At 40.0% G+C, this 13,717-nt stretch overlaps 2 protein-coding genes across 8 annotated transcripts in view; one reads left to right on the top strand and one right to left on the bottom strand.

The window, feature by feature from the left end:
• The window catches only part of LOC138165444 (nuclear body protein SP140-like protein), a 393,692-nt gene that overhangs the window by 329,029 nt on the left and 50,946 nt on the right, over positions 1-13,717 (bottom strand). The window lies entirely within an intron of this gene.
• LOC138165442 (divergent protein kinase domain 1A) overlaps positions 1-13,717 on the top strand; it is a 125,661-nt gene that overhangs the window by 102,943 nt on the left and 9,001 nt on the right. The gene's annotated exons all lie outside the window — the stretch shown is intronic.

A 13,717-nucleotide genomic window follows, 5' to 3' on the forward strand; every position in this document is an offset into this window, starting at 1 on the left:
CTCTGGGGACCCAGAAAGGAAAGCTCTTGTCACCAAAGTCCTTGGCCCCGTCGAGTGGTTCAATATCAGAAAGTGATATTTTATCAGCAGAAATGACACCAAAGAAGAAGCCTGACCTTCTGCTTGGCCACTGCACCCCAAAGACCAGGGGATCTTCCCTAGAGGTTGTCTCCCCCACTAGACTGGGAGCTCCTGGGGGGCAGGGACTGTCTTTTCTATTTGGATCCTTAGCACAGAGCTTTCTTTGCATGGTGCTTAATAAATGCTTTATTCATTCATTGATTCATATTATTGAACCATATCACACATGAAGAATTCACAGAAATATGGGAAGTTTTGTTTGAACTGATGAAGAGCTGGGGAAGGCTTGGAACTCTCCATGCTGGACAAGCCCAGAGCAGCCCTGACCGCTACTGAGTGACTTTCACTGGCAGCCTCAAGGCCCATTTGAAGGTTATTGGAAATTGAATCAACCTAATAGAATTAGTTGCAAAATGTGGATAAAGCATGCCCCCTTCTGGCACAGTGGTGTAGTGTGGGGAAGAAGGCCCATTCCTTCAAAGACTAGGGAAGCCTTTTAAGGACCAAGACTGTATCTCACATCATCGTTGCACAGTGCCTGGCACGTGGTAAGTGTCATATAAATATTAGCTATGGTCAAGTCAGGGAGGCCGCTATATTCCTTACAGATACGCCCAGATAAAGAAGAATGTCCTGCATTCAACCATAGGAGAGGGTGGCTGATGGAAATAAATGGAAATCATCCCACTAAAACATGTGTCCACAGAGGGAAATGGTGGTGGTGGTGGTGTGCTAAACAGCCTCCATTTGGAGAAAGCAAGAATATAACCAAAGGGGTTATTGACACTGGAAGGATATGGAGGAAACATGTTTAAATCCATTAAGAACACATCCTATGCATCATGAAGACCAATGAAGTCATCAGTGGGCACATGTTAAAGCCCCAAAGAGCACACCTGGTTATTTGCATTCGTGGAATGGACGGAGTCAGAGTATGAATCATTTGCTTTGCCTGGCTGAGTAAGCGATGGGTCGGTCTCAGTCAGGACCCCTTGGACAACCATCTTCACCTGCCAGTCTCTTCACACTGTCCTCGGCCGGCTTCCCCTGCCTTGCAGACTGACTCCCCAGCTGGGCTCCCTGCCTCCCTCCCTCTTCCCACTTGTTCAGACAGATAGAGCACCATTTGGGATGCTGCTACTCTCCCACTCAGGACTACCCGCTTTGCTTCTCTGAACATTACATGGCTTCGTGGAGAAGGCATGGATTTAGAATCAGAAGTATCTAGATTCAAATCTTGCCTCAGACACACACTAGCTTAGGTGACCCTGGGCAAGATTCTTACCCTCTCTGTGCCTCAGCTTCCTTATCTGTAAAATGAGAGGTTTGTTCTGTGCTGAAAGGCCCTTCCAGTTTTACATCCGTGATTCCATGATCCTATTGGCATTTTCCAAATGTTTTGTTCTTCTTCGGGGATCAATTTGCTGGAATTAAACATCCCATTGTTGTTCAGTCATGTCCAGACTCTTCCTGACCCTGTTTGGGGCTTTCTTGGCAGAGATACTAGAGTGGTTTGCCATGTCCTTCTCCAGCTCATTTTACAGATGAGGAAACTGAGGCAGAGTGAGGTGATTTGCCCAGGGTCACACAGCTAGTGAGTGTCTGAGGCCTCATTTTAACTCAGAAAGATGAGTTTTCTTGACTCCAGTCCCAGTGCTTTATCCACTGGGCCACCTAGCTGTCACCCACCACACGCCTCAGCAATTTGTTTATCATCAGCAGAAAACTCAGGGTATTACAGGGATTCTTAACCTGGGATGTGTAAATTTGTAGACGGATGTATGGATAGATAGTTGGATGGATTTTACTGTAATTGACTTCATTGTAATCCTATGTATTTCATAAATTTAAAATACTATTCTGAGGAGTCCATAGGCTTCCCCAGATAGCCAAAGGAGAGGCCCAGGACACACAAAATGATAAGAACTTCTGGGCAGTACATTTTGTCCCAACAATTCTTGATTTCCTGATCTTTATTTTATGGAGTAAGAGTGGAGAGTCAGGTTATAATGCAAAAGAACAGGATTGGGGGGAGGGATAGACCAGAGTGTCATCTGCTAGGCATTAAGGCTATCTGTACCTCCTTAGGTGGCACAGGGCAGTTAGGTGACCAGTGGATAGAGTCAGGAAGACTCATCTTCCTGAGTTCAAATCTGGCCTCAGACACTAATTGTGTGACCCTAAGCAAGTTACTTAACCCTGTTTGCCTCAATTTCCTCATTTATAAAATGAGCTAAAGAAAAAAATGACAAACCACTCCAATATCTTTGCCAAGAAAACCCCAATGGGGTCACCTAGAGTCAACACGACTGAAAAACACCTGAACTGTTGTACCTCCTGCCTTTCCTGTGTCTCTGGGCTGGTATCCCTCACCCTGAGGGAGAACTGAGTTGTGCTTACCTGGGGTTCATTTTTTTTTATTATTACAAAGGAAGATCTGTTTCATTATAGGACTGGTATATTGGGAAATGAATTATGTAAGACAAAATGTATCAGCAAAAAGAAATGATAAAGCACGTTTATACTTAATGTGATTACTGAGAGATTTGCCTGAGATATATCATGGAACATAATTTGGGTTGTCTGTTTGCAATTCTATTATTTTCAGCCTACCTCTATCTGCTCAGCTGCCACCTGGAAGAATGGAATCCTTCCCTTAGATAGCAAGCAGCATGGCATCTGGTGTGTAAAAACTCATTAGAAAAGAATGACCTCTTCTGACAAAGTTGTGCATTTCTACTGGTGTGTTTTCATTCTATGAAAGACTGTGAATGAGATTGTAAACTCTTTAAGGGGAGTCATACAGCTAATTTCATTTTTACGTACCCAGTTTACAACAGCCTAGCATAAAGTAGGCATTTAATGAATGTTTGTCCAGTTGTTTGAATGTTGCAGTCAGGCTAGAAAACACCCTGGAGGTCCTGGACACTCTCTCCTAGTTCCAACTTTTGTTGCCTTTTGTTTTTTAAAATGGTCTTCACAGAACCTAGAATTTAGGAAAAGGACAGTCGAGGCCTTCTTGGGCAATCCCCGCACTGTACAGATGGGGCAGAGGAGTAAATGAAGACACAGAAATACTGAGTGACAGACCCAGGTTTTAAATTAAGATCCTTTAAATTCAAATTTAAGCCTCTTTTCATCTTACAAGTTAAGAATTTAAGCCTTTTTTCATCTCACAAGTTAAGTCAGCACTTACTGTGTCCCAGACATGGAGCTAAGTGTTGTCGATACAAATACAAGCAAAAGGATGATCTCTGCCCTCAGGAAGCTTACATTCTACCTAGGGAAGACAGTACTTAAAAGGGAGGTGAAGATAATAAAGGGGAGCAGTAAACATTTTTACATTTTCAAGCCATAATAATCAGAAAAGCAAACAGAAACAATTTGGAGGTCCTCCTTTACATGCAAATTTGCAAAAAAAAAAAATGTATGAAATTCAACAGTGATGAGATTGAGAAAACAGTCACTTTTCCCTTTTGGGTGGAATCCTAAATTGCTACAATATATTTGAAGAGCAATCTGGGACCATGCAAGAAGAGTCATAAACCGGATCATGGTTCTTGCCAAGAATATCCCAGGTAAAGAACTTTACCCTCAGGTGTAATAAAAAGGCAGAGAGATACAGCATATGTGGATGGCTGTTTATTTGTAATATCTCTTTGTAATATTGAGGTTGTAATCACAAAAGGCTTGTCTCTAGAGGGTGAATGGTGGTGGAAAAATTTGGACCAAAACAACGCAATACAATACTATTCAACCATTAAAGTGACAGATGAATCAAAGAAAGAGGAAAGATACAAAACAATTCAATAAAAATAGGATTAGAGACAGTATAAATATTCACCATATAATAGCACCTCTACCCCGTTATGATTATAATTCATACGTGCTGGGCATTCTGAAAAGACCATTGTGTTAAGCAGTCTGTTTGAATAGTATAAATCTCTCACTTCCAGCTAGCTCTACCCAACAATCTGTTGGGACCAGGATTCCTGGGATCTTTTAGACCCTAGTAATAAAGTACCTACAAAGCTAAACCCCACAGTTTTGCTCTAGGGGAAGATATTTAATGGGGACTATGATGCCCTTGGACTGTTAGGGAATTCCTAAATAGAGAACTTACTTTCAAATAAATGTTATTAAAATGTTAATAATAGCAATTATATATGTCATATATAACTTATGTATATATTTTATATAGCAATTAAGGTTGGCAAAGTGTTTTACATTTATCTCATTTGACCTTTACAACAAACTATGCTTCTGAAGTCACATTGTTGTTTTTCTCCATCCAAATGTAAAAAATTTCCCTTTGTCTCTTTTGACTTTCAGTTTATTACATTCAGCTAATTTTCCTAGCCTATCAAGACCGTTTGGGATCCTGACTTTGTCATCCCAAATTCTGGCTCTTCCTCCCAGCTCTAGGTCATCCGAAAATTGGATGTGCATGCCTTCGATGCCTTCATTAAAGTTGTCAATAAAAATGTTAATAAAATAAGCACAAGATCCCTGAGAGACTAAGCTGCCCAGTTCTAAGTTCATATCAAACCACTAACACTGGGGCGGAGAACCTGCAGCCTCAAGGCCACATGTGGCCCTCTAGGTTCTCAAGTGTGGCCCTCTGACTGTATCGAAACCTCACAGAACAAATTCCCTTAATAAAAGAATTGTTCTGTAAAACCTGGACTCAGTCACAAGGCTGCACCCAAGGACCTAGAAGGCCTAGAAGGCCACAGGCTGCCCAGCCCTGTGTGACTAAGGACTCATCTTTGACCCTGGTCATCTCACCAGTTCTGACTCAACTTAGTGGTTTTGTCACCTAACTCCTAAGTCCTAAGCTTATCCACAAGAATGATTTGATATGCTTTTTTAAACATTTTAACCCTGCCAAAAAAGGAAATAAGGTTAGTCTGGCTTAACTTGTTCCGGATAAAGCCGCGCTGGTTCTTTGTGGGCATCATTTTCTTTTCTAGATGTTCCCTGTTTCTTTAGTAATGAGTCTGAGTCAGGAACTTTGCCAGGCATCCACATCAAGCTCAGAGGCCTACATCAGTGGTGTCAAGACTCAAATAGAAACTGGGCCACTGCTCCATACGTAAGGGTCCCTACAGATAGCATATTTGACTTAGTTTTTACATGCAATATTGTCTGTTTTATTGTATTTTTACTTAGTTTGTTAAATATTTCCCAGTGACGTTTTAATCTGACTGAAGCTGCCATCAAGAATGTTGCAGCATCATGGGGCCTCAGGCTGGGCAACGCCTCTGGCCTGAAACAAGATTAGCCAACTTCAGCCTTTCCCTTTTGGTACTGCTCACAACTAAAAATGGTTGTTGCATTTTTAAATATATTAAAACTTTATTTTAAAATGCAAAAAATCATTTTCAGCTGACAGGCAGTACAAAAACGTGTCATGGGCTGGATTTGGCCCTCAACAGTAATTTGCCAACTCCTGGCCTACATTTTTTGTATTCTATTTTCTTCACTTTTAAAAAATTGGGACACACTAATATTCCATTGCCAAAGCTGGGAATCAGTCCAACAACTCTAAAAAGCAGTATGGAATTAGGCTAAGAAAGCAAAAATACTCATATCCTCTGACCAAAAGAACTCACATCAGACATAGAGAAGCGATCAAAGTGTACACCAAAATATCTATAGCAATATTTTTTATAATAACAAGGAGCTAGAAATAAAATGGATGCCCATTGAGTGATACATTATGAGAAGTCTTATATGAACTGTTTCAAAATGAGGTAAATAAAACCAGGAAGATTATACAGCATGACTGCCATCTTGCGAATAAAAAAAAAGGAAAAGGAAAGAAGAATACTGTATATTTATAATGAAAAGGCTTGGCCCCATGGGCTACCTATAGGACAGTAAAATTAGGCAATGCTTCAGAGCTGGGCAGTGAGCTCTCTCAGAGAAGCAGAATAAGGCAGCCATGATTAGGTGGGAGCCCAGGGAAGGAAAGAAGATGCCTTTGAGAAATATGAGGAAGACAGTGCTTGCCCACTAGGAACTGATTCTACTCTATTCAGAGTTTTCTCTGGAGCCATCTCAGAAGAGAATTCTTATAGACAATTGAAGCTTGGCTTAGGATTTAGTAGAGATCACAAATAATACACAGGTTTCTTATGTTCCCCATCACCCGTGTTCATAGATAGAGAGCTAGAAGGAACCTCAGAGGTCAGTCTAAGCCAGTGATGTAAAACTGAAATGGAAAATGAGACATGAGAATTCCCACAGGTCACCTAGTGGCTTAGAAAATTAATATTATCTGTGTTTTGTGATATTTTTATTTATTTATTTTTACTCTAATTTCTTTACTTTTTTGTAAGTTTTTTTCTTATTTTACCCTTATATACAAAATGAGATAGGAAAAAAATTGCCATGTACACAGCAGACCATAAGAGAGGATTCAATATAAAACAAATTTCCATTTCAAGAAAACCTATTTTCTTTGCTTCCTTTTTGGTTTTCTTTTGTTCTCTGCTATGTACTTTTTACTTTTTATTTTTCCCCCTCCATCCCCCTCCACCCTGAAGATACAATTAAGCATGGATATATATATATAGACATAGATATCTATAAATATACACACTTACACACATATACACACATACATATATACATATATATATATATATATAAAATTATCCTATGCTTATTTCTTCCTATCATCTATTTGTCTGACGGTGGATAGCATCTTCTTTCATAAGTCTGAGAATCAGGGGTGGGGAAACTTCCCTCGAGGCCACATATGGCCCTCTAGGTCCTTGGGTGCAACCTTTTGGCTGAGTCCAAGTTTTATAGAACAAATCCTTTTATTAAAGGGATTTGTTTTGTGAAGTTTGGATTCTGTCAAAGGGCCACACTTGAGGATCTAAAAGGCTACATGTGGCTTTGAGACCACAGGTTCCCCACCCCTAGTCCAAGTCTTTCCATATTTTTCTTTTTCTTTTTTTTTTAAAGCAATCAGGGTTAAGTAACTTGCTCAGTTACACGGCCAGTTATTTCTGGGTGTGGTGCTAAGTATCCGAGCCCGGACTCGATCCCAGGTCATCCCAACTCTGGGGCTGATGCTCTTACTTGCTGAGCCACCTGGCTGCCCCTAAGCAATTGGGGTTAAGTAACTTGCTCATGGTTATATGGCCAGTTATTTCTGGGTGTGGTGCTAAGTGTCTGAGCCTGGATTTGGTCCCAGGTCATGCCGACACTGGTGCCAGTGCTCTTACTCGCTGTGCCACCTGGCCGCCCCTTTCCATATTTTTCTAAATCAGCCAGCCTGTCATTTCCTACACTACAGCAATATTCATTTCTGGATTCAAACAGCATCTTCCTTCAAAGGATCTTTTAGTGAAATGACTAGGCTGCTCAAAGTTGTTCCTAAAACAGTACTGCTGTTACAGGATACAGTTGTTCTCTTGGCTTGGCTCATTTTGCTCTTCATTATTTTGCAAAGTTCTCTCCATTCTTTTCTAAAATCATTGAGCTCATCATTTCTTATAGCAGAATAATATTCCATCATGAACATCTACCATAATTGGCTCAGCCATTCCCCAATTGACGGGCATCCCTCAATTTCCAGTTCTTTGCCACCACGAAGAAAGCTGCTATATTTTAGAACATGTAGGTTCTTTTCCATTTTCTGTAATCATCTTGGGCAAAGACCTAATAGTGGAATTCCTCAGTCAAAGAGTATAGGGAGTTTAATAACTCTTTGGGCATAATTCCACATCTCTCTCCACAATGGTTGAATCAGCTCACAGATCCACAAACAATGAATTAAAGGTCCAGTTTTCCCATTTCCCCTCCGACATCTGTCACTTTCCTCTTCTATCATTTTAGCCAATCTGACAGGCGTAAAGCGATATCTCTAACCAATAATGACGACGAGCATTTTTCTTTTTTTTTAACATTTCTTTTATTTTTTACTTTACAGCATTCATTTCCACAAGATTTGGAGTTATAAATTTTCTCCCCATTTTTCCCCTACCACCACCCAAAACAGCGATCCCACTGAATATCCCCTCCCCCAATCTGCTCTCCCATCCCCCCTCTGACTTTCCAGTAGGATCTCTATGCCCCAGTGCCTGTATAACTTATTTCCCAGTTACATATTAAATAATAATAATCTATATATTTTTAACACACTTGATTTTAAACCTTTAAGTTCCAGATTCTTTCCCTATCTCTCTCATCACCCACCCAGATAAGCAATTCAATATAGGTTGTACATGGGTAGCTATGCAAAACATTTCCATAGTAGATACATTGTGAAAGACTGACTATATTTCCCTCCCTCCTATCCCACCCCCTCTTGATCTATTCTCTACTTTGATCCTGTCCCTTTTCAAAAGTGGGTGCTTCCAACTTCCCTCCCCCCCAGGCTGCCCTCCCTTCCATCATCCCCCCTCTCATCCCCTTCCCCTCTACTCTCCTGTAGGGTGAGATGCCCTATTTAGTGTGTATGTCATTCCCTCCCTGAGCCAAATTCATTGAGAATAAGATTGACTCATTCCCTTTTGCCTTCCTGTTCTTCCCCTCCATTGTAACAGTTTTCCCTTGCCTCTTCTATATATAATTTACCCCATTCTATCTCTCCCCATCTCCTCTCATTATATTCCTCTCTCACCTCTTAATTTCACCTTTTAAGTATCATCCCTTCATATTCAACTGGTCCTGTGCCTCTGTCTATGTATACCTGTACACATATATACACACACTTACATATGTATTCATACACCCATATACCCTCCTATATAGACATATATATGTATGTATACACACACACACACACACACATATATATACACATTTCTATTCCCTTCAACTATTCTCATACTGAGAAAAGTTTCATAAGTTACAATGATTGTTTTTCCATTTAGTAGGAATGTTAATAGTTCAACTTTGATAAGTTCCTTATGATTTCTTTTCCCTGTTTACCTTCTCATGCTTCTCTTGCTTCTTGTATCTGAGTGTCAAATTTTCTATTCAACTCTGGTTTTTTCATGAAGAATGCTTGAAAGTCCTCTATTCCATTGAATAACCATATTTTCCCCTGAAACATGATACTCAGTTTTGCTGGGTGGTGATTCTTGGTTTTAATCCCAGCTCCTTTGACCTCCAGAATATCATATTCCAAGCCCTTCAATCCCTCAGTGTAGAAGCTGCCAGATCCTGGGTTATCCTGATTGTGTTTCCACAATATTCAAATTGTTTCTTCCTGGCTGCTTGTAATATTCTCTCCTTGATCTGGGAACTCCAGAACCTGGCTATAATATTCCTGGGAGTTTTCTTTTTGGGATCTTTTTCAGGAGATGATCGGTGGATTCTTTCAACCTCTATTTTGCCCTCTGGTTCTAAAACATCAGGGCAATTTTCCTTGAGAATTTCTTGAAGGATGATTTCTAGGTTCTTTTTTTGATCATGGCTTTCAGGTAGTCCAACAATTTTTAAATTATCTCTCCTGGATCTATTTTCCAGGTCAGCAGTTTTTTCAATGAGATATTTCACACTACCTTCTATTTTTTCAATTGTTTGGATCTGTTTAATAGTATCTTGATTTCTCATAAAGTCACTAGCTTCCATTTTCTCCAATCTAATTCTGAAGGAATGATTCTTTTCAGTGAACTTTTGAGATTCTTTTTCCATCTGGCAAATTCAGCTTATTAAGACATTCTTCTCCTCATTGCCTTTTTGAGACTCTTTTGCCATTTGAGTTAGTCTATTTTTTAAGGTGTTATTTTCTTCAGTCAGGTTGCTGACTCTCATTTCATAATTTTCTTGCATCATTCTCATTTCTCTTCCCAATTTTTCCTCCACTTCTCTTATTTGGTTTTCAAAATCCTTCTTAAGCTCCTCTATGGCCTGTAAGCAGCTTATTCTTTTCTTGGAAGCTTCTAGTGCATGAGTTCTGACTTCATTGTCTTCCTCCTGTTCCATGCCCTGATCCTTTTTGTATCCAAAAAAGGAATCCAAAGTCAGACTGCTGTGCTTGCCTTGCTTCCCTTGCTTGTTCATGATGCCACTCAATTACTTGACTTTTGAGCTTTTTGCCACAATAGAACTCTGCTTTCAGAGTGGGTAGCTTTATCCCAATCGCTGGGGTTTTTGCAGCTGCTGGAGCTATTAGTTGGCTGCCCTCCCTGAAGCCTCCACAAGCTCTGGCAAACAGGTCATGTACCCCAGGACCTCCACTCCAGATAGTGATCCAGATCCAAGCAGGTTAAGGCAAGAGTGATTACCCCTCTGACTGGTTGCTTGGTCCCCTGACAATCTGCAGGCCCAGAGCTCTGAAGCAGCCACATGGCAGTGGTTGCACATCCACCACACCTCACCTGCTTCTCGCCCTGGGGGCAAAGGCCGGACCACACTCCTGAACTCTCAGGTCCCAAAGTCCACACTGCACTGACCTCTCACTTTGTCCTTTTCATCTATGGGTTGATAATTCTGGAAACCTCCGCAGCTGCTGGTGATCTGAAGTCCCTCCAGCTGGTGGCTGGTTGTAACCACCCTGAGGCTAAAACCTCGGGCTCTCTAGGGGCTGGGATCAGCTCCCAACATGCTGTGCTGGCTGCTTCCTACCCACCTGCCCAGCTGTCCTCAGCAGAAGGTTAGCTTCTCTGTGTCATTTTGTGGGTTCTGTAGCTGAGCATTTTTTCTTATAACTATAAATTGTTTTTATTTCTTCATCAGAAAACTGCCTATTTGTAGCCTTTGGCCATTTATCAATTGGGGAATTATAACAAAGTTCTTTGTGTATTTGAGATATGAGACATTTATCTATAAAAAAAATTTTCCCCAGTTTCCTACTTTCCTTCTGTAAAGCCATGCATGAGCAGCTTTCCAGAGGATTGCTGCTGTGAACAGCTTTCAAGGTTCTGATTACATAGTATAGTGAAGTCTCTATTTATTCAATAACAAATCAGAGTAAAACATTCACAGAAATTCAAGGTACAGCATTCAAAATGTTACAACTTGTCACAGAAAATGAAAATACAGTATTTATCATGTCACAACTCAACAACTTATTACTAAAATGGCCATATAGTTTTCACCAAAGTGGTCACATAGTTTTCAACAAAGTACAATCATTTGTAACTCAATCATTTAGTAATTCAATCATTCAGTCATCCTTAAGGAGGCTTGCGTCCTTAAGGGTCACAAAGTACAAAAGTCAAAGTTCTCCACCCGTGAGGTGCAATTAAGTTACAACTTCAACAGTCACTCCTCAGTACCCTCTTAAGGAGTAGTGGAAAATACAAAAGCCATCTACCCTTAGGTCACAAGTAAATTACAATTTCATCAGTCACTACTCAGACAATTTCATCAGTCACTACTCAGTACCCACACAGAGGTCTTTTCATCTTGACTCAGGGCAGGCTTTCAGTTCCCATGGTCCCTCTTCCATGGTCCCAGCTCCTGCCCGAATCTAACCAACTGCCACCTGAGTTCAAAGGCAGACAGCTCCTGGATCCTTGTCCAGCTCTCTGTGCAGTTTCTGCTCCACACTGGGGCTCACAGTGTCCATTCCATCTCAAATCCTTCACAGTCTCTGTTCCTGGGAAGACGAGGCTTAACAAAGCCACAAGGACATTCATACACATTAACAAAGTCACAATAACATTTGTGCAAAGTACCAGCATCACAGTCATGCTTCCTCAGTTTTCTGCAGCTCCAGCTGGCCCTCGGAAGTCTTCAACATCATAAGCTCCTATTCTCAAAATCAAAATCACTTTATCCAGCCTCCACATGGCTTGCTCCAAGAAATTCTGTCTCAATTCTCAATTCTCATTCCTCTTCTCAGTTCTCAGTTCAGTCTTCAGTCCAGCAGCAGCTGCTCTGCCTCCATGATGCTTACCCCAGGAAATTCTGACTGTCCAGCTTGTGCTCTTCCTTAAATATGGTATAGCTGCTCCCTGTTCAGCCCCTTCCTGTTACACCAGCAACAGAGGTTCATATCTTCTGTTTCTTTAACAGAGGCTTAATTTGTAACTAGGTACTAAGTACCTCTTAGCTTAGCAATACAAAGGGATCTTCAGATTTCATTACTATTACACCTTCTGATCTTGGCTATATTGGTTTTACTTGTACAAAAACTTTTTAATTTAATGTAATCAAAATTATCCATTTAACATCTCACAACACTATCTTTTGTTTATTCATAAATTGTTCACCTGCTCATAAGTCTGATAAATGATATGCTCCATGCTCTTCAAAATTTCTTGTAATATCTCCCTTTATATCTAAATCGTGTATCAGTTTTGACCTCATCGTGGCAAATGGTGTAAGATATTGTTCTATGCCCAAGTTCTCCCACACTGCTTTCCAAATTTTCCAACAATTTTTACCAAATAACAAATTCTTATCCTAAAGACTTAAATCTTTACACTTATCAAACACTGGGTAACTATATGCGTTTGCTGCTGTAGATTGTATGTCTACTCTAATCTACTGATCTACCTTTATATTTCTTAGCCTATCTGGTACTGCTAAACCCCCTTCCTTTGCATTTTTTTCCATTAGTTCCTTTAATATTCTTGACTTTTTGTTTTTCCATGTGAATTTTGTTACAATTTTTTTCTATCTCTGTAAAATAATTTTTTGGTAATTTAAAACGTAATGGCTTTGAATATAAAATTTTGGTAAAATTTTAATTTTTATTACATTGGCCCTACCTACCCATGAACAATATTTCTCCATTTATTTAATTCTGATTTTATTTGTGTACAAAGTTTTTTTTTTATGGTTTTGTTTATATAGATCCTGGGTTTATTTTGGTAGGTGTGTTCACAGGTGTTTTATACTGTTATTTTATTTTATTTTTTAAGCAATTGGGGTTAAGTAACTTGCTCAAGGTTACATGGCCAGTTGTGTGTGTGTGAGTGTGTGTGTGTGTGTGTGTGTGTGGGTGTTAAGTATCTGAGGCCGGAACCGATCCCGGGTCTCCCAACTCCGGGTCCGGTGCTCTTACTCACTGCGCTACCTAGCTGCCCCTATACTGTTATTTTAAATGGGGTATTTCTAGCTATCTCTTCCTGCAGGATACTGTTGGTAACATATAAGAATACTGATGATCTATATAAGTTTACTTTATATCCTGCAACTTTGCTGAAATTATTTCAATTAACTTTTTAGTTAAGCTTTTAGGATTTTCCAAGTATATCATATTATCTGCAAAAAAAGAGATAATTTTATTGCTTCATTCCCTATTTTGATTCCTTCTGTTCCTTTTTCTTCTCTTATTGCTATTGCTAGGATTTCCAATACAAATACTGAATAACACTGGTGACAGTGGGCATCATTGTTTCATACATGATCTTACTGGGAAGGCTTCTAGTTTATCCCCATTACAGATAATGCTTACCATTAGGTTTTCGGTAAATGCTTCTTACCAATTTAAGAAAAAGTCCAAGGGGTGGCTAGGTGGAGCAGTGAATAGAGCACCAGCCCTGGAATCAGGAAGACCTGAGTTCAAATTCGGCCTCAGACACTTAACACAAAAACTAGCTGTGTGATCTTCGGCAAGTTGCTTAACCCCAATTGCCCTCCAAAAAAAGGCAAAAAAACAAAAACAAAGAAAAAATCCATTTATATCTATATTTTCAAGTATTTTCATAGAAATGAG

The sequence above is a fragment of the Petaurus breviceps genome, unplaced genomic scaffold, assembly GCF_028583685.1.
Source record: "Petaurus breviceps papuanus isolate PSGF00001 unplaced genomic scaffold, PetGlider_PUasm1.0 208, whole genome shotgun sequence".
NCBI lineage: Eukaryota > Metazoa > Chordata > Mammalia > Diprotodontia > Petauridae > Petaurus > Petaurus breviceps.